Source organism: Hemiscyllium ocellatum, chromosome 3 (assembly GCF_020745735.1).
Source record: "Hemiscyllium ocellatum isolate sHemOce1 chromosome 3, sHemOce1.pat.X.cur, whole genome shotgun sequence".
In the NCBI taxonomy this organism is placed as follows: Eukaryota; Metazoa; Chordata; class Chondrichthyes; order Orectolobiformes; family Hemiscylliidae; genus Hemiscyllium; species Hemiscyllium ocellatum.
Window position 1 is genome coordinate 134,551,747 of NC_083403.1, and position 22,392 is coordinate 134,574,138.

A 22,392-nucleotide genomic window follows, 5' to 3' on the forward strand; every position below is an offset into this window, starting at 1 on the left:
GGCTGCTATCTGGGTCTAGGCTGGCTTGGTCTGGTGGCGTGGAGACCCGTCAATGATCTGCAGGACTGCCTTCTCCAGTCCATATCCACAAAATGAGATGCAAGTCCTGCTTCCCTCTTTGCCATATTGACCAAGCACCACCGTATGAAAACAAATTCCTGGCATGTAGTGTCCAAAGTGGTGGGTGGCTAGGTTTTAAATATGGCACTCAAGGCATGAACGCCAGACAATCTGGCAATGGCAAGTACTTCCACCTCTCCTACTGTGCAATTCCATGAGAAGTGATCTCTTGCAGAATTAATGAGATGGAAAGCAGTTCAATGAGATAGGCAAACTGAGGGCCATGAATCACTCGCGACAAGACACTTTAGCTGTAAATAGAACATGTCACTTCTAATTTAGACATTACTAAGAGAACACCTTATTCTATATAAACACACTGCTGAAAATGATAGTTTCAATGTTTAAGACCTTTCACATGTTATTCCACAAATGTTTGCTTACTCTAGCTCAGGTAATTTTAGAAACAGTTTCAGAGCATTCTGTCCTGAGAAAGGTTCACTGGATCCGAAACGTTAATTCTACTTTCTCTCCACAGATGCTGCCAGACCTGCTGAGTACTTTTCCAGCAATTTCTGTTTTTGTTTCTGATTTTCAGCATCTGCAATTCTTTGGGGATTTTTTTTTGTTCAGGTTATTTCAGGTTGTACCGAATGAAGGCAAATTCCATTACCTTCATAATTAAATCAAATTCGTGAGAAAGCAGGAATACATGTTGGAGGAGTTAGCGTACAGATTTGCAGTAAGGGAGTGAGTTTAAACTGAATTAAGCAACATTTATCATGAGGCGGTGATGTGGCAGATTGGGTAAATATCTTGGTTCTCGGCCTTTTGTGAACTTGGCATCAGATTCAGCTCATGGCAAAAAAGAAAACACTCTCAGCTCTTGCAGCTGTAAATGTTTCACACAAAATATAAGGAACTGTTTCTTTCTTGGAAACTGCATCAAAGCTTCCTGCAACTCAGCGAGACTAAATTGTCATGTTTATGTTACCTCTGTTTTTGCAAGGTTTGTGCAGGTTTGTAGCTCAGGTTGAGGTTTAGGGTGTAGCTTTGCTCGCTGAGCTGTAGGTTTGATATCCAGACGTTTCATTACCTGGCTAGGTAATATCATCAGTGGGAACCTCCAAGTGAAGGAAGCAGGAGACAACAGCTTCGCTTCACTTGGATGTCACCACTGATGATGTTACCTAGCCAGATAATGAAACGTCTGGATATCAAACCTACAGCTCAGCGAGCAAAGCTACACCCTAAACCTCTATGTGTATATTTAATTCGCGACTAAATATATTTGGTTAAATTCCTATCTGTCCATTTTTAAACTGTGAACAAATGAGAAAGTGTCATATTTATTTCAAAAAACAGACAGAATAAAACACCATGGCAACACAGTATAGGAGGTAACTTTGACCTGATGTCTGAACTGGGAGTCAACAAATGTAGACATTAGATCTCAAATGGGAGGAGATAGTGAGGTCTGCAGATGCTGGAGATCAGAGCTGAAAATGTGTTGCTGGAAAAGCGCAGCAGGTCAGGCAGCATCCAAGGAACAGGAGATTTGACATTTCAGGCATAAGCCCTTCTTCAGAAACGTCGAATCTCCTGTTCCTCGGATGCTGCCTGACCTGCTGCGCTTTTCCAGCAACACATTTTCAGATTAGATCTCAAATGTCAATAAAGGTTCCAATCCCAGTTCAAGCAGCTCTCACCATGATGGAAACCAGAAATTAAATCCCAAACATACAGAAATTTAAAAGGGGCCAAGTATGGCATGGATATATTGTACTTTTCCTATCCACTAATTCACTAGCAGGTTCCCCGCATAATTTGGAAAATTAGATAGCGAGCGATATCTGGCAGAGAGAATTAGTTCATTGTAGAAAATTATATATATTTTTAAAATTCATTCATGGCATAAGGGTGTCACTGGCTTGGCCAGCATTTATTGCTTACCCCAGGGGGCACTTAAGAGTCAATCACGTTGTTTGTTAACCACAGAAGCTGGACGAGGTTCCCCGGTTTGTAATAGTTCCAGGTGGGTACTTCGAAATTAAGCCCCTGGGTGAGAAAGGATAAACAGGTCCCCCATCTTTAATCACCCACCTTTTTTTGTTGATTTCAACATGATTAACTCAAGAGTGGTTCCCTTCATTTATGAAAATGTTTCCCCTAGACTCAAATGAACTTATATTCGAATTTAACCAAATTTTCTTGAGTTAACAAAGAGTTTATTAATTAGTATACATGAAAAGAATTAGTAGCACATGAACATACATTCAGATTAGAAATAAGAGGTGTTTCAAAAAGATTAAACATTAAAACAAAACAAGTAATCTGAATTGTGTATGAATTATTATTAAGGAGCAGATAGTTGAATGTTATGATCATTGCAATGGAGTTTTTTGGTAGAATTGACAATGGTGGTTGAATAATTGATTCAGGATGAGACAGGGTCATTTTGTTGTCCCATTTCTCTTAAGTCTGGCAAAGCAAGCTGACTTCTAGCACTCAGAGTGAGAGGTGATCTTTACCTGCAGCATAGATGACTAGGGGATAGGTCTTTGTCAGTGGCCTACACAGCACATTGATGCTTGAACCCAAGCTAGTATAGACAAAAACATTCAATCCCACTAACATACCCCAGTAGAATTAAAGCTGGCTTTAAAACCTCAGTCGTCATGTATTCTTCAGAAGGAAAAGCACAAAATATGTCTGCTATTTGGGATGTAATTCTCGCAGGAGTAGGTGGGAGCTTGCTGTTGAGGAAGGATTGTCAGCCCCTTATCATCTTTGTAATCTCAAGAGTTCACACTCCAATGTCTTTGAAGTTCCTTTACACCTTTACGTATTTCACCCATCAGTCCCAGACAGTATCTATGACAGCCATTGAATTTACCAAATATCCCAGGGTATCGATGCTTCAGGTGGGATAGAGCTGGACGTAAAAGGGGTGGAGGAGTTGCATTGCTGGTCAGAGCGGATATCACAGCTGTGCTAAAGGAGGGTACTATGGAGGACTCGAGCAGATATGGGCAGAGCTCAGAAATAGAAAGGGTGTGGTAATAGTGTTGGGACCTCCCAACAGGGAGCTTGAGATAAAGGTACTAAAATGTAAACAGATTATGGAAAGATATAGGAGCAATAGGATGGTGGTGATAGGAGATTTTAGTGAATCCCAGTTAATGCTGGGGAAATTAAGTATTAGAGGACTGGATGAAACAGAATTTATAAGGAGCATCCGGGAAGGTTTTCTAGAGCCATATATAAATAGTCCAACTTGGGAAAGAGCCATACTGGACCTGGTGTTGGGGAATAAGCCTGGCCAGGTGGTTGACGTTTCAGTAGGGGATTTCAGTAGGGAATAATAATCACAATTCCGTAAGTTTTAGAATACTCGTGGAAAAAGACGAGAGTGGTCCTGAAGTAAGAGTGCTATATTGGGGAAAGGGCAACAATCCAAAATTCAGCAAGAACAAAGGAATGTCGATTGGGGGCAGCTGTTTGAAGATAAATCCACATTTGATATGTGGTAGGCTCTTAAAAAGAGGTTGATTAGAGTTCAGGAGAAGTACGTTCCTGTGAAAATGAGGGATAGAAATGGTAAGATTAGTGAACCATGGATGACAGGTGAAATTGTGACAGTCGCTAAGAGGAAAAAGGAAGCTTACATAAGGTCTTGGCGACATAAGACAGACAAAACTTTGGAAGAATCGGGAAAAAGGACCAATCGGAAATGAGAAATTAAGAGGGCTAAAAGGGGTCATAAAATATCCCTAGCAAGCAGGGTTAAGGAAAATCCCAAATCCTTTTATTCACATATAAGGGACAAGTGGGTAACTAGTGAAAGGGTTGGCGCACACAAGGACAAAGGAGGAAAGTTATACATGAAGTCAGAGGAAATGGGTGAGATTCTTAACGGGAATTTTGCATCAGTATTCACTGAGGAGAGGAACACGATGGATTTTGAGGTTAGGGATAGATGTTTGATTACTCTAGGTCAAGTCGGCAGAAGGAGGGAGGAAGTGTTAGGTATTGTAAATAGCAATAAGGTGGACAAGTCCCCAGGTCCAGATGGGATCTATCCCAGGATACTGAGGAAAGTGAGAGAGAAAATAGCTGGGGGGGGGGGGGGGGGCATCCCTGAGGACTGGAAAATTGCTTATGTTGTCCCCTTGATTAAGAAGGGTAGCAGGGATATTCCAGGTAATTATAGAATAGTGATCTGATGTCAGTGGTAGGGAAGCTGCTGGAGAAGATCTATTCCCATTTGGAAAAAAAAAATGGGCTTATCAGTCATAGGCAACATGGTTTTGTGCTGGGAAGGTCGTGTCTTGCCAACTTAATAGAATTCTTTGAGGAAGTGGCAACGTTGATTGATGAGGGAAGGGCTGTAGATGTCATATACATGGACTTCAGTAAGGCATTTGATTACGTTCCTCATGGTAGGCTGATGGACAATGTGAAGTTGAATGGGGTTCGGAGTGTACTAGCTAGATAAAAAAAAGGACCAGCTGAGCAACAAGAAACAGAGAGTAATAATGGAAGGGAGTTTCTCAAAATGGGGAACTGTGATCAGTGGAGTTCCACAGGGATCTGTGCTGGGACCACTGTTGTTTGTGATATACATAAATCTGGAGGAAGGTATTGATGGTCTAATTAGCAAGTTTGCAGATGACACTAAGATTGGTGGAGTAGCAGATAGTGAAAGGGACTGCCAGAGAATACAATAGAATATACATCAATTGGAGAGTTGGGCAGAGAAATGACAGATGGAGTTCATTCCGGGCAAATGAGAGATGATGCATTTGCAAGATCCAATTTAAGAGCAAACTATACAGTAAATGGAAAAGCCCTGGGGAAGACTGATATACAGAGTGATCTGGGTGTTCAGGTCCATTGTACCCTGAAGGTGGCAATGCAGGTCTGCCAAGTGGGCAAGGCAGCATACAGCATGCTTTTCTTCATCAGACTGGGTATTGAGTACAAGAGCTGGCAGGTTATGTTACAGTTATATAAGACTTTGGTTTGGCCACATTTGGAACACTGCGTACAGTTCTGGTTACCACATTACCAAAAGGATATGGATGCTTTGGAGAGGGTGCAGCGGAGTTCACCAGGATGTTGATTAGGATTGTTTTCATTCGAAAGACGGAGGTTGAGGGGGGTGGGGGAGGGGGGGGGGGGTGGAGGTCTACAAAATCATGAGATGTATAGTCAGGGTGATAGCAAGAAGCTTTTCCCAGAGTGAGGGACTTCATTTACTAGGGACACAAGTTCAAGGTGAGAGGGGAAAATTTTAAGGGAGATATGCATGGAAAGTCCTTCACACAGAGGGGGTTGGGTGCCTGGAATGCATTGCCAGCGGAGGTAGTAGAGGCAGGCACGATAGTACTATTGAAGATGTATCTAGAAAGATACATGAATGGGCAGGGAGCAGAGGGATACAGATCCTTAGAAAACAGGTGACATGTTTAGATAGAGGATCTGGATCGGCGCAGGCGAGGAGGGCCAGAGACCTGTTCCTGTGCTGTAATTTTCTTTGTTTGTTGTTCTTATATCTGCAGTTAGCTCATTTCTGTAGCATTCCTCTTTAAAAAAAAACACGTCTGGAATTAAGGGTTAAAAATATCTCTAGAATCATTAGGGTTTTGACTAGCCAACTTAACAGTGTGAAAACATTTTTGATCGAATTTCATACTGCCATAACAATTGTTTTTCAAAATGTTTCAAGATGTTCCACAATTTTAGTAACTGGCTGCTTATTGTATTTGTTTAGAATGTAATTATTTTGACAACAATGCAACATGCATCTGCTTTGATGAAGACAGGCAGGAAAATATGACATCTTCAGAAACACCTTGTGAGTCTAACTGTAGTCATCATTACATAAATGGAATTGGATCCTGTCCAGAAAATATCAAAACTCTAACTAAGAAAGGTAAGTCACTCAATTCTTTGAGCAGCAAAGAAAAACATTTGAAATGAAAAAAATGTTTGTTTTAAATCTAGGTATTCCTTCACTATGAAATTCAGCAAGTCTCAAAATTGGTTTTGTTTTCTCAATAAAAATTAAAGGATGTACTAGTTTATAATTTCCATACACTTGATAAAAATAATTCAACAATGGAAAAAATAAAGAAGTCGTAGAGTCAGAGATGTACAGCACAGAAAGAGACCCTTCGGTCCAACTCGTCCATGCCGACCAGATATCCTAACCTAATCTAGTCTCATTTGCCAGCACTTTGCCAATATTCCCCTAAACCCTTCCTATTCATATACCCCTCCAGATGCCTTTTTAATGCTGCAATTGTACCAGCCTCCATCACTTCTTCTGCCTGCTCATTCCATACAGGCGCCACCCGCTCAATGAAAAAATTGCCCCTTAGATTCCTTTTAAAGTTTTCCCCTCTCACTCTAAAAACCTAAGCCCTCTAGTTCTGGACTCCCCCATCCCAGCAAAAAGACCTTGTCTATTTATCCTATCCATGCCCCTCATAATTTTGTAAACCTCTACAAGGTCACCCCTCAGCCTCTGACGCTCCAGGGAAAACAGCCCCAGCCTGTTCAGCCTCTTCCTGGAACTAAGATCCTCCAACCCTGGCCAACACCCTTTTAAATCTTTTCTGAACCCTTTCAAGTTTCACAACATCATTCTGATAGACAAATAACTTAACAAAGGTATCTTTGCTAGATTGTTGTATTGTCCTGAGCATCTTTACAAGTAGAAAATGTGGCTGTTTGTATTTAAAATTCCTCATTCTGAAGCCCAACTGAGCTGAAAGTCCATATTATAGCTTTGTAACATCTATTTAACATACTTTTAAAAACTGCTTTGTTTTAATTTATTGGTGGGATGTGGGAATCACTGGCTAAGCCAACATTTATTGCCTGAACTTAATTACCCAGAGGCCAGTTAACAGACAACCACATTGCTGTGGGCCTGAAGTCACATGGAGGTGTTCTTCCCTAATTGACATTAGTGAACCCGATAGGCTTTTCTGAAAATTTGCATTCAACTCTTAATTCCAGGTTTTTATTGAATTCAAATTCCACCATCTGCCAGCACTTTGCCAATATCCCTCTAAACCCTTCCTATTCATATACCCATCCAGATGTCTTTTAAATTTATAATTGTACTAGCCTCCATCACTTCCTCTGGTAGTTCATTCTATACATGTACCACCCACTGCATAAAAAATGTTCCTCCTTAGATCCCTTTTAAATTTTTCCCCTCTCACCCTAAAAACCTAAGCCCTCTAGTGTTGGAGTCCACCATTTGAACTTGGGTCCCCAGAACATTACCTGGGTCTCTAGATTAACAGTCCAGTGATAATACCAATAGGCCGTCCCCTCGCTGGAAATTGAATATTGCATTTGCTTAAAATGCAAACACAAGCAGTAGATCAACATGCAGTTAATCACTCATCTGAAAGACAACACTTCTTATAATGTTGCCCTGAAGTACACTGACATGGGAACAATGTGGTCAATGCTGTTTGTGCCAAAGCTCTCAGAGCTGACATGCCAGCTGCCTCTGGCTTTTTACTTTCCCACATTTGTGTGCTGCCCACATCCTATTTCACATCATCGCCTGCTACTCTTATACTTGCTGATTACATTGGTTTCCTGCCTGTCAACACTTCCAGACTATACATCCTTGCATTCAAAGCCTGACATTGCCTCGCACCTCCCTCACTGTGACCTCCTCCAGCTCAGAGCCCTCTGGAGATTCTGCTCCAAATCTGGCTTCAATTGTGCTTTAAACTCTTCAGATCCCTACTTAAACCTCCATTTCCTCTTCCAATCTTCTGCTCAAAATCTATTCTTTGGTCAAACCCTTGTACTGCAAACCTAATAATTTCTTACTTGGCTTTCTGTCAAATGTTGGCTGATCATGCCTCTGTACCTTGTAGCATTTAAAGCAACTTTACAAATGCACATTGTTTGGTCGTGAACTCTTGTTAGCTTTAATAACACAGTTTTTATTGAGTAAGCCATTCCAAAAAACAGTGCAAGGAAGTGTCCCTCCTCAATCCTTGGCATTTTTGTGATCTATTTGAGTTTGCTGCCATCCCATCTGCATAGCTGGGATTTGTCAGTTGTATGGAACCCAAACCCAATTTGTATGGGCCAGTGCATCCTAGGCGTGAAGTCCATATGGGTTGCTGCTACCTCAGCATACCTCTCTCCATAGATTGATGCACCTGGGGAAGACAGAGACAATGTCTATCTGATCACCGTCAAAAATCACAACACCAGGTTACAGTCCAACAGGTTTAATTGGAAGCACACTAGCTTTCGGAGTGACGCTCCTTCCGAAAGCTAGTGCGCTTCCAATTAAACCTGTTGGACTATAACCTGGTGTAGTGTGAATTTTAACTTTGTACACCCCAGTCCAACACCGGCATCTCCAAATCATATCTGATCACCAGCAGGCTCTTAGTCTGAATACCTCACGTCATCATCAGCAACCTTGCAGATTACTGACTTCCAGTTCCTAATAAAACCCCTTCCGACTGCATGATTCCTGTGTGATGATCAATTACTCGGAGATCGATATCAAGCCCATCTTTTATTAATATGTTAATTTTGGGGAGGCAATCGTCTAATGGTACTATTGCTAACTCAGGTAATATTCTAGGAACCTGGATTCGAAACCTGCTGCGACAGATGGTGGAGTTTAAATTCAGTTTTAAACATCTGGAATTAAGAGTCTAATGATACCATTGCTGACTGTCAGGGAAAATACCCATGTGGTTCACTAATGTCCTTCAGGGAAGGAAACTACCATCCTTACCTGGCCTGGCCTACAAGTGACTCCTGATGCATAACAATGTGATTGATTCTTAGCTGCCCCTGATATTGGCAATAAATGCTGGTCTAGCCAGTGACACCTTCGTCCTGTGAATGAAACCCTGTAGGTGGAAGATGGAGAACATAGAACATTACAGCACAGTACAGGCCCTTCGGTCCTCGATGTTGCGCTGACCTGTCATACCAATCTGAAGCCCATCTAACCTACACTATTCCATGTACGTCCATATGCTTATCCAATGACAACTTAAATGTACTTAAAGTTGGCAAATCTACTACCGTTGCATAACCTGATGAGAGAGGTCCAGCTCAAAGCAGCAGCGAGCCACATTATTTATGGAACAGTATTCTTACTCTCTGATCCTGACAAAATTAATTTGCAATTTTCTAATGTTGGGCTACTTCAGATCTGTCAACCATTGTGCTAACTGGTGAGTCATGACACACAGAAAAGCTAAAAGAGCCATGCCATTTATTTCAAACACTGCTTCACTCAAACTGCAGGACAAGCTCAAAATAGCATTGACTGACCACTGGCGTTAAGGCTCCAACACCCTGCTGCCTCGTCATTCAGGGTTATACTCAGGGGAAATTGGTCACTCAAACTTTGCCTTCCCAAATATTAAAACTGAAGCCTTGATGCCGTTTATTCATTTGTCTGTGCTTCGAGCTCACTTTGAACCTGAGTTATATTTTATAAAAAGACTTCACAGTATCAGCAATCAATAACAATTGTAAGTATCCAGGAAAAAACATTGTTCAATAACATATTTGCAGATATAGTGCAGATTGTTTCACAATGTCAGTATGCAAAGTGTGTTATCAAAAACATTGATGATAGTGTTTGGCCAGAGAGTAGGCGTTTTTGACAAACAAAGAATAATGTCAAAATATATCATGAACAAACAAGATTAGTATTTTTTTAAAAGCAAGATTTGTATTTTATCAATCCTTCACAACAATGAGCTGTTTGGCTGACATTTAAATTAATCACGGTAACTCCCATGTTGATTTTATTTGAGGCTGTATTATTCAGACTAGAGTGAAGTTTGTGGTATGTTATATACTTCCATGCAAATATTTCTGAAAGAGAGAGAATGCAAAATATATTTAAAACATTTTACTTTTGGATCAACCCCCTGAATATTGTGGCTACAAGACCAGGTCAGAGACATTCTGCAGAAATTCTGCAGTGACTAAGTGACCTCCTAGTCCAAAGGTCTTTTCCACCATCTATAAGGAAGTATTGTGGAATACATGGTGAACTTTTCAGAGAATACCCATCAGCAAGTAGTGCTTGAGAGAGCCCATACTGCTATTTAATATAATCATGACTCATCCTCTATGTCAATACCATCCTCCTGCTCTCTTCCTGTACCTTAGGACATCTTTTGCCTCTAGACATCTGTTTCTTTTATAAACTTGTTCAGGGGTTCAGCCATCGCAGTCTTGTGTGGTAAAGAATTTCACAGGCTCATCGTCCTCAGTGAAAGCTTCTCCTTACCTCAATAGCTTTTCGCTATCCTGAGATCATGACTCCTTATTCTAAATTGCACCCCTCTCCCTCCTCCACCCGCCCCAGTCATAAGAAACATCATCCCTGCAACCATTCTGTCCAACCCTGTCAAAATGTGATATATTTTAATGAGACCCGACTCAGTCTTCTAACTACCAGTGAATACAGCCCATTGGACCTAATCTCGCCTCATATTACAAACTTACAGCTTCCTGTAAGTAGTCTGCTGAATCTTCACTGCACTCTCTCTATGGAAGGTACAGTTCTTCTTAGGTAAGGAGACCAAAACTGTATACAAATATTCCAGCTGTGGTCTCATCAAGGCCCTGTACAGTTAACAGTAAAACTCCCCTTCTCCTGTATTCAAACCCCCTTCCAATCGCGGCCATTATATTTTTTGCTTGCTTGGTATAGGTAAGGTGAATTGCAAAGGTGTTTTTCCTAGGGTAGGAGAGTTCAAAAACAAGAGGACATAGTTTTAAAGGGAGAGGAGAAAGATTTAAAAGGGACCAAAGGGGCAACTTTTCTCACAGCGGGTGGTTCGTATGTGGAATGAACTGCCAGAGGAAGTGGTAGATGCAGGTGCTGTTGCAACATTTAAAAGACATGAGGACAGATCCATGAATGGGAAAGGTTTAGAGGGACATGGACCAAATGCAGACAAGTGGGGCGAGTTTAGTTTGAGAAACTCAGCATGGACAAGTTGGACTAAAGGGCCTCCTTCCTTGCTTTATGAGTCTATGATTCTAAATCCTTCCTACACCTGTATGCTAAATTTCAATGACTAGTGTACAAAGACCACGAGGCCCCTTTACACATTAACTTTTCCCAATCTATCGCCACTCAATCAATACTCTGTCATTCTGATTTTCCAACTCAAGTGGACAACTGCAGTTATGCTGAAAATGTGTTGCTGGTTAAAGCACAGCAGGTTAGGCAGCATCCAAGGAACAGGAAATTCGACGTTTCGGGCATAAGCCCTTCATCAATTTCCTGCTCCTTGGATGCTGCCTAACCTGCTGTGCTTTAACCAGCAACACATTTTCAGCTGTGATCTCCAGCATCTGCAGACCTCATTTTTTAACTGCAGTTATGCACATGATACTGCATCTGCCATGCACTTGCCCATTCCCTCGATGTATCTAAATCCCACAAACCCCTGAAAAGCTTCAAATGCTTAATGGTAATACTTAGAAAAAAATAGTAATAAGTACTGGGATTATTTGGAGCATATTTTCATAGAATTCTCCTTCAGTGCTATCCAACTCTGTGGGAATGAATTTGTATTGGAATTTTCTGGCTTGAGCCCTATACCATAAGAACATGGGAACAGAAATAGACCATTCAGCAATTCAAGCCTAGTTCACCAATAATTAAATGCTAGTGGCTTCATATTTCAACTCCTATAATCTGCCTGGGTTTCATAACCAAGTATTCTGACTGTACATTATCATACATCTTCCTAACAACATTGACATAGGTCCAAAAGCAAATGAACTGCAATTGTTTAAGAAAGCAGTTTACCACTGTCTTCTCGAGGGATGATGTGGAGGTGTTGGACTGGGGTGGGCAAAGTCAGAAGTCACACATCACCAAGTTATAGCTCAACAGGTTTATTTGAAATCACAAACTTTCAGAGCAGCACTCCAAATGCTTGTGATTTCAAATAAAGCTGTTTGACTATAACCTGGTCACTTGTGACTTCTGACTCTCAAGGGAGTTAGGGATGAGCAACGAGCACTGGACATTTTTAGATTCCATGAAATAATAAAACAAGGTCTCAATATTGGACATTTCAAAACTGCAGCTTTTCCATAAAATCCCTACAGTGTGGAAGCAGTCCATTCAGTCCATCATGTCCATACCGATCCTCCAAAGACCATTCCACCCAGACTCACTCCCTTACCCTATCCCTGTAACCTTGCATTTCCCATGGCCAATTCACCTAACCTGCACATCATTGGACTGTAGAGAGGAATTCTGGATTAGTAGTGCTGGAAAAGCGCAGCAGTTCAGGCAGCATCCGAGGAGCAGCAAATCGACGTTTCAGGCAAAAGCTCTATTCCTGATGAAGGACTTTTGCCCGAAACGTCGATTTTCCTGCTCCTCAGATGCTGCCTGAACTGCTGTGCTTTTCCAGCACCACTAATCCAGAATCTGGTTTCCAGCATCTGCAGTCATTGTTTTTACCTGTAGAGAGGAAGCCAGAGTACCCAGAGGAAACCTATGAAGGACATGTAACTAAACATAGTTGCCCGAGGGTGTAATCAAATACCAATCCCTGGCATTGTCAGGCAGCACTGCTCACAACTGGGTCACCACGCTGCTGCATCTTAGCGAGGGAGTTCTAGATTTCCACTACACTTTGTATGAAAAAGTGCTTCTGGTCATCACTCCGAAATAGCTTTTCTCTAATTTGAAGGTTATGACCCCTTGTTCCAAAATCAACCCCACCTCAAAACCCCAGGAAATATAGTTATTTTCTATCAAATGGCATGAGATACACCAATTAGATCACACCTTAATTGTCAATACTCAAGGAAATAGTCCTGTCATTGAGAGTCTAACTTTGATCATGAATCCACTGTCGATTGTCAGAAAAACCCATCTGGTTCACTAATGTCCTTTAGAGGGAAGGAAACAGCCATCCTTACCTGGTCTGACCTACATATGACTCCAGACCCATAGTAATGTAGCTGACACTTAATCGCACTCTGGGTAACTAGGGGTGGGCAATAAATGCTATCTAACCAGCGACTCCCTTGTCCCGTGAATGATTTTTTAAGAAAACACTATGGCAAAAGAGCAAAGGATACCCCATTTAAAATAAAAACATTTGCCAATATCATGGCCAATGAGCAGAACTGTGGTGGAGGTTCGCTCCCCACTCCTCCCTTCTCCCCCTTCTCCCAATGGTTCTACTCTTCCATTTACAGAAGCATGACTGAAGTGTTTTAAAAGAATTTCAATTACTTAGCCTTTCCCTAATTTTGGATTCTCTGATAGGAGAGTCAAAAGCAAACTCTGTTCAAACACACTTCACTACATTTTCTTTTTAGAGGTACATAAATTCACGAGTGTGTACATTACAGGGACGGCTAGCACATTTTGACCATCCCTAATTGTTTAAGTGGTGAAGGTGGTAGTGAGTTACTTGCTGGGTCATTTCAGACAGCAATTAAGTATCAATCATACTGCTATAGATCAGGGATCACTCATAGGCCAGACTAAGTAAGGGCATTGGATTTCTATCCCTAAAGGATATTTCTGAACCCGATAGGTTTTGACAACAATGCTTTACTTGCATGGTCACCATTACCAATACTTGATTTTTTTTCCAGATTGGTCTAATGGTTTGAAACTCCCAGTTGTTCTGGATGGAGTTGGCCCCAGATAAATATTGCAAGCATAGAATTATGAACCAAGTAATTTTGTTGTTAATCAGATTGTGGAATGGGGTCAAGAATTTGAGACATGCAAATTCTGCCTAAATTCTGTTTGACAACAAAACCAGTCATTTCAAAAAACTGATAATTCTTTCATTGTTTCTTTGCAGTCAAAGCAACAGGTTCATTTAAACTCAATGCAAGTTCTGATGAAGTAATGAATTCTACTGAATATAAGACAAATCTGACCAGAATGGTATGTATATCACAATATAACATAATTCTGAGAAAAAAATATAAATAATTCCTATGAATATTGTTGACAAGATACTGTCAACTGCCTAAAAGATTCATAAGGAAAATATAGCTTTATAAGGTTAACAATCACACAACACCAGGTTATAGTCCAACAGGTTTAATTGGAAGCACTAGCTTTCGGAGCGCTGCTCTTTCAACAGATGGTGAAAGTTCCAGAAGCTAGTGCTTCCAATTAAACCTGGTGTTGTGTGATTTTTAACTTTGTACACCCCAGTCCAACACCGGCATCTCCAAATCATAGGTTTGCAAGATTAATCTTGATATTTCTACTATTTTAACAGATGACTCAAACTTCTGACTGAATGAATAGATTAGAGTTGGTTGGTGCGTAAGGCAAAAGTATTGATAAATGAAAGATTATATATGCTGAATTGTTATTTAGTTCCACAGTCAGACTGAATCAAGTAAATCAGAAATGTCCTAAATATGCATTATGTTAGGATATTAATAGTGGAACATTTTTCAATTGTTATTTCAAATATTTACATTGATTAATTCCAATAAATGTTACAATCTTTGTGATACCTATCATTAATTTAAAGGTTCATCTAAAATTCATAACTTCATAAATGCTTGATAATGAAGGCCTTCCCTAAATATAGTAAAGAACGGTCATGGGAATAATGTTATATTCTGAGCAAACAGCTTCGAAAATGAGAATGTATATCAAAAATTTGCTTTACTCGTCTCTTATGAAAATTAAAGACCCCATGTTTTCACTAAAACTTTTGCTGCATCCAATTTCCAGTTCTTTCATTTGTTTTCAGCCTGAAACTAGAACTGCTATTATAGAATCCTGACAGTGTGGAAACAGGCCCTTCAGCCCAACATGTCCACACCAACCCTCCAAAGAGTAACCCATTAGACCCATTCCCCTACTACTCTACATTTATCCCTGACTAATGCACCTAATCTCACATCCCTGAACATTATGGGCAATTTAGCATAGTGAATTCATCTAATCTGCATATCTTTGGATTGTGGGAGGAAACCCATGCAGACACAGAGAGAATATGCAAACTCCACACAGTCACCCGAGGCAGGAGTCAAACCCAGGTCCCTGGCACTGTGAGGCAGCAGTGCTAACCAATGAGCTGCTATGCCATCCCATGCTATTAGTTGCACTCTCAATGACTGACAACATTATTCTGCCACATGTTGTTTCCATTATTTTTCCTTTATTGAGAATAGGAGTCCCCTACCACCTTATCACACTCTCCCCCCATTACTCCCCAACCTAAACATCCTAAACCTCACTCCAGCTTAACTCTAAGCCTGGGTGCTCCCTCCTTACCTGCTTGATCCATCATGACTCCAATGCTGCTATCTCCTACCTTACCAAAAGACCTTGGATGTTCCCATTTCCAGGTGCTCCATCACTCTGATTCTAGAAAAGTCTTGTCATCCCAGCAGTGACTACCACTCCCAGTGACATCACTGTGATTACAGAGTTTCAAGCAATCAGGTCAGCCCAAAGGTGTGAGGCAAGTCATCTGACCAAGTGAAGGTTAGAGGTCCTTCCTCCAGCCAATCAAAGGTCACCAATTAGTGGCCTCAAGACACCCTGATCAGTGGAGATGTATTTCTCTCAATGATGTAAAACCTATCACATTTCCACCCCCTTCAGTTGTGAAGAAGTCATGTTTGACTCAAAATATTAATTCTAAGTTGGATATTATGTGCCCACCACTAGGTATTTTCCTGTGTAAGGGGGTAATGTAATATAAGAAGTATCAACGCACTTTTTTCCCAACCACCAACCCTAAAATACACCCAAACATTGGCAGCCCACCCACCATATGTGAATAACTAAATAATGGGTTGGTTGAGCTTGTTTAAAGTTCAATATGATTGGCGAGGACAATCAGATAAGTGGGATTCACTATTTTGTTTGAGGTGTGGACAATGGTGGGACCAAGGCATGCAGGTGCTAAGATCAGAGGTTACACCTTCCTCAATGGGCAATGCATGCATTACTTAAAACACACCCCTCTCCCCAAATTGTTCAATCCCTTTTGTTGATACAGACTGTTCTGCAATAACACATGCTTCTCCAGCCCAGATTGGCTTTAATTGGTTGAAGAATTTAGACAGTAAAGTGTGAGCTTTCTTTACCCATATTGGCTATAATGTGATTCAGACCCCATTATTTTACGTAGCGTGGTTATTGCACAGTTTTCTTAAAATGCAAGATTGCACGAGAATGTAACTATTGCGTTATATCCGAACTAACTGTAGTATGAGGGAATAGAAAGATTTGAATTGCACTCCTGTAAGTAACTTTGATGTATCATCATTGTTTGCAGCTTGCCAGTTCTTACAGTAACTTGCCAGGGTTCCGCTGTGTTGATGGACTTCAGATTGGGTAAATTTTTAACCAATTGAATTAAGATTAATGGGTACAACAGATGCATTAATTCCAATGTGATTTATTTTTAATAGTTGTTTCTCGATTTTGTTTTAGCTTTTATTTCTTTGGCAATTGTTTCCTCAGATAAAGCACATTCAGAGCTGATTCAATTGTTTACAGCTGGCTTACTATTGGTTAATATTTGAATATCTTGTATAAATCTTGCATTCCTAGTACTCAGATTTTTCTCCATCTGAGCCCCACTCTCTGGCTTATGTTGCCTGTTTATATTTTTATAGTTGTAACTATTGGCCTGATAATAAATGAATAGGAGGGATTTTGAAATCCAGAAATGGGTTTGGATCAGAGGAATTGTAGAAAGGTAAAGCAAATAAATCTCAACCCTGCACCACCCTGCTTGAATCCGCCCCCTTTTAGTTTTTATGGTAGCAAGATGCAATTAGACGAGCAACTTGCTTCTAGGAGGCAAATCAACCTACACATTCTTTAGTGAGGAAACCCAGCAGCTGAAGGTAGGCAAGGACTGTCAATTGGAAAAGCCAAGTGCATTTTTAATATTTCTGGTTGGATCAATAGGAGCAGCACTGTGCTCCTCCAATACACCACAGCTAACTGGTCAGCTGCCCAATGATCACAACTTCCTCACTACCTTCTTCCCAACTTCCACCTGTCAGATTTGCTTCTAAAGATTACAGATTATTCGCTCAAGTTAAGGAGTTGCAAACAGTTTATTGAAAAATGACCGAACATAGATATTTGACGACCACATTCCACAGCATCTTTAAGATCATACCCATATAGGCCACAGCAACAGGATTATTGTGTAAAAATCAAGAGTCATCCATTTAAAACAGAAATGAAGCGTCAATGTTGAATCATGTGAATGGATTTCAAACCACCCCAGGCTACATTTCAAAGACTTACAAATCATAGCCACTGTGGTTTATTTAGAATGCAGGCTGAATTTTACCCGAAATCAGATGTCGCTTTTGCTGAGACATTCTTTTCCCAAGGACCAGGTGAATGCAATATCTCACTCGGGACACCCCATCGCCTTTCTCCCTCTTGCAGCTGCACTAGCAGCCACTTTCATCTCAGTCCTCTTCTTTGTTTCCTTCCAGGAGAAAACAGACCAAAACAGAGCAGAGAGAGAGCCAAGGTGGGTGGTGAGGCACCTGACCTTTGGCTCAAGACCTCTTATAAAGACAGGATCTTTGCTTGATGGGTTGGTGAGGACCGGGACTGGTCCTGACAAAATGTTGAAACCTCCATCTCCCCCAGTCATCAATTGTTGTCCATTGCTGTGCTACTCTCTCATTTCCTCCCACAGTGCATGTATTCTTAACCTGCTCAAACATCTACCCCTTGTTCGTGATGCATTCCTACTTTCCTCTCCTGTAAGCACCATTGCAATCAGCATGGTGTCATCAGCTAAGAGGCTGGTCCTGCTTCCCCCATCACCTCTGAGGAAAAAGCAGTAGGTTCCCTGAGAGGAATGCTGTCTCCTATACTCTCTACCAGCCAAAGATAATGGCCCCTTGTGGGTACTTTAGCCAGGATGGTGTCAGGAGCAAATGCTGTTGAATGCATCTCTGCCACATCTCCACAACTGACTAAGGAAGAAACATTGGCACTCAGAGAACATCAGGAGACCAGGCACCTCCTCAGCCTCTGCTAGGAGAGAACCCATCGTGTCAGGAATGAAGGACTTTATCCAAATACACAAGTAGACACAAGACCAGCAGGAAGATTTGTCTGAGGCACTGGGCAAGCTGAAATAAAGGCTGCAGAACTGCACCAGCACCAGTGGGATCTTGCTGCCTCAGTCATGCATGTATCTGGTTCTAGCAAACTCAGCATCTGCTAGACATGTGCACACAGCAGCCCGCAGGTTGTTCAACACCAATCATAAATGGGAACAGGATCGGTCACCTTGACCTTACTCTAGTTTCCCCTTCTTCTCAAGGAGACAGGGCAGTGGCAGTGTTGGCAAATGGATTATTCGATGGGAAAATGTGAATTTGTTAACATTGGAAAGGGGAGCAAAAGATCAGAATATTCTTTAAATGGAGAAGAACCACAGAGAAATGCAACATAAAGGGGCCTTGATTTGATTTATTGTCACGTGTACCTAAGTACAGTGAAAAGCTTTGTTTGCAAACAGTATAGGCAGATCATATTAAGCAAGGACATACAGGTCATAGGGTGAGAAAAACTTGGACAGAGTGAGGCATACAAGTTATACCTCACAGGATATGCGTGAACAAGATCAACATTAACAAGATTAACATTATTTGAAGTTAGAGATTCCATTCATCAGTCTAATAACGGCCGGGAAGAAGCTGTTCTTGAACCTGTTAGTGCGAGTATTCAAGCTTCTGCATCTTCTACCTGATGGTATAGGTTGTAGGAGATCATTACCATGGTGGGATGGGTCTTTGATGATGTTAGCAACCTTTCCATAGCAATAAGGTGTAACTGGAGTCAATGGACGGAAGGTTGGCTCCTGTGATGGTCTGGGCTGTGCACACCACCTTCTGTTGTTTGTTGTGGTCCTGGGCTGAGCAGTTCCCATTCCAGATCATTAGCACTCGGACAGTATGCTTTCAATGGTGCATCTGTAAAAGCTGCTGAGGGTCCTTATGGACATGCTGAGTTTCCTATGCTGCCTGAGAAAGAAGAGGTGTTGTTGTGCCTTCTCGACCATCGCATTCAAGTGGGGAGATCCAGGACAGTTTGTTAGTGATCGTCACTCCTAGGAATTTGACAGTCTCAACCCCCTCAATGTCAGGTCCATTGACGTAGACGAGAGTGTGTTTTCCTTCCTTCTGTAGTTTTGCCAACATTGAGACAGAGGTTGTTCTCATTGCACTACGACACCAAGCCCTCTATCTTTCTGTATTCTGACTCATCCTTCTTTGCTATCCATCCTACCATAGTGGTGTCATTGCAAACTTGTCTATCTTCACTGATTGCGGTCTGTGGGGAGGAAGCTGAGGATTGCAGAGGACAAAGCCAAGACCTAGGTCTGGAGTTTTGAGATCAGTCTGGAGGGAATAATGGCATTGACTACAGCTCCGCATTCAATGAGCAGGAGTCTGACATTGGTGTCCTTGTTGTTAGATGTTCTAAGGATGAGTGCGGAGCTAGGGAAATGCCATCTGCTGTGGACCTGTTTCATTGATCTGCAGTCATTGTTTTTACCTAATTGATCCTTGCGAATCCTCTTGCAAGGATGCCTGTCTTGAAGAAGTTTTCCTCCTCTCTCTACAAGAATCTCAGGGAGTATCTCTCCATGCTTCCAGCTCACTGCCTTTATTCCTGATGAAGGGCTTTTTGCCCGAAATGTCGATTTCGCTGCTCGTTGGATGCTGCCTGAACTGCTGTGCTCTTCCAGCACCACTGATCCAGAATCTGGTTTCCAGCATCTGCAGTCATTGTTTTTACCCTGTTTCATTGATATGCAGATTGTAGGTGGTCGAGGCAGGCTGTGAGACTGGGCCATGACCAGCCTCTCGAAGCACTTCATGATTATGGAGGTCAACGGTGGTAGTCATTAAGGCACAGTGCATGTAGTTAAATATTGGGATGATGGTGGTCTTATAGAAGCAGGTGGGAACTTCAGCTTGTAGGAGGGAGAGGTTGAAGATGTCAGTGAATACCTCCACTAGCTGGTCCCCACATGATATGAGTGCTCAGCCGGGGACACCATCCAGGCCAGTCGCTTTCCATGGTTGACTCTCAGGAAGACCAATCTAAGGGGTAGTTGTGTACAAGACACAGAATGTTAGCAGCAGGTAATCAGGAAAGCTAATGGAATATCGGCCTTTATTTCAAGGGGGTTAGAGTATAAGAGTAGGGGAAAGTCTTACTGTAAGTGTACAAGGTGCTGGTGAGACCGCATCTGGTGCACTGTGAGTGGTTTTGTTCTGCTTATTTAAGGAAAGACATTATTTCATTGAAATTTCACTAGAAAAATCCTGGTATGGAGGGATGGTCTTAGAGCAAAGGTTAAACAGTTTGGGACTCTATTCATTGGACTTTAGAAGAATGAGAGGTGATCTCATATGATTCTTAAGGGATTAGACTGGGTAAATGCTGAGAGGATGTTTTCTCTCATAGGGGAGTCTAGGACCAGGGAGAACAGTATCAGAATGAATGGCCATCAATTTCAGACTGAGATGAGGAGGAATTTATTCACTCAGAGAGTTGTGAATCCTTGTGCATATTTAAGGCAGGGTGGCATGGTGGCTCAGTGGCTAGCACTGTGGCCTCACAGTGCCAGTGACCTGGGTTCAATTCCAGCCTTTGGTGACTGTCTGCATGGAGTTTGCATGTTCTCTCCGTGTATGCGTGGGTTTCCTCTGGGTACTCCAGTTTCCTCCCACTGTCCAAAGATGTGCAGGTTAGGTGAATTGCTAAATTGCTCATAGTGTTAGGTACATTAGTCAGAGGGAAATGGGTCTGGGTGGGTTACTCTTCAGAGGGTCGATGTGGGGCTGAAGGGCCTGTTTCCACACGGTAGGGAATGTAAAAAAATATATATAGATTTATATATGAATTAAGGATTACAGGGAAAAGGCAGGAAAGTGAATGTGAGGGATGTTAGATCAACCACAATCCTATCGAATGATAGAACAGGTTTGAGTGGCCAAACTGTCTATTCCAGTTTCTATTTCTTATGCTCTTATGGTCTTATGGGTTGTTTGAAATAGCTCACTATCACCAAATCCACATTTGCTAATAGGTGTAAAGGGTAGAATAAAGCAGAGATGTGTATGAAAGCAAAACATGAAAACAAGATACAGATAGACATTTGGCAAATCAAAAATCAAATAGTATGTCAGTATTCATGATGTGAAATTATTGAACTCAAGTCAGATCAGTTATACAATTATGTCCTGAGTGCCAACCACTTAATCACCTGAATAGTGAATGGAGGAGGTGATTGGGATTGGATGGGGCTGTGGAATCAACAAAGGCATTTATCTATTCTACCTTTAAAAATAAAATCTAGCATCAAAACAGGAGGCAACCACAGTTTTATAACCCTGAATTTTATTGTGAGGTAAGTTAAGTGCTGGGGGAATATCAGATGCAGGTTCTGGACATCTAAGCTTGAGTGTTGGTGAGGGAGGTTTCATGGTACCACATGCAGAAATGATGTCCTTAGTTTTTGGTATTTCTGGTTCTGCTTCACCCACTCTGAGTGAATAGAGCGTCATTGGCAGATACCTCAGCCAGTAGATAAACTGCCTTAGAGTCTTATCTGAGCAAAACAACTCAATATCCATATACAGACATAATGCCCGCCTCAGACATCTAGGCACTACAGCTTGTTTGTGTTAAAGCAGCTCTTCCCAATTTCTCAAGAGCTGAAATACTCTTCATTGTTCTTTATTCTTATATATATTCATACAAAAATCTTCTTTAAATTTTATATTGACTAGAAATGGGAGCACAGTTGAATACGATCTTATAATTAATGGAGATATAAAGTCAAACCTCCTTTGGCATCATGTCCAAGATGCAGCTAATCTGATCAATTATAGTTTCAAAGTGGATTTGCAATCCTTTAAAGTGAAATTATCAGGTAAGAACTCGATGTTTTAAGTATTGAAAAGACTACCACAATGTTAATAATTAATATTTGCAAGCTCTTGGCAGATGCTGTCTTAACTGCTTTTTCCAGACAGTCCATCAATTGATAACTTATCAACAGTTTCACCAACCATTATTTAAACACAAAACAAAACTTTTACTGCCACTTCGAAGTTGCAGACATTAAATTCAATTCCCTTCCCTATTTTTTTCAGCAGGGCGGCACGGTGGCACAGTGGTTAGCACTGCTGCCTCACAGCGCCTGTAGACCCGGGTTCAATTCCCGACTCAGGCGACTGACTGTGTGGAGTTTGCACGTTCTCCCC

The 22,392-nt window shown here is 41.4% G+C and overlaps 1 long non-coding RNA gene across 1 annotated transcript; it reads left to right on the forward strand.

The window, feature by feature from the left end:
- The first annotated feature begins 5,910 nt into the window (after nt 1–5,910).
- LOC132808033 (uncharacterized) lies at nt 5,911–21,997 on the forward strand. The gene is made up of 4 exons (XR_009642020.1): nt 5,911–5,998; nt 13,947–14,032; nt 16,401–16,459; nt 21,916–21,997. It is a non-coding gene; the product is annotated as an uncharacterized LOC132808033 (long non-coding RNA).
- The last annotated feature ends 395 nt before the right edge of the window (nt 21,998–22,392 follow it).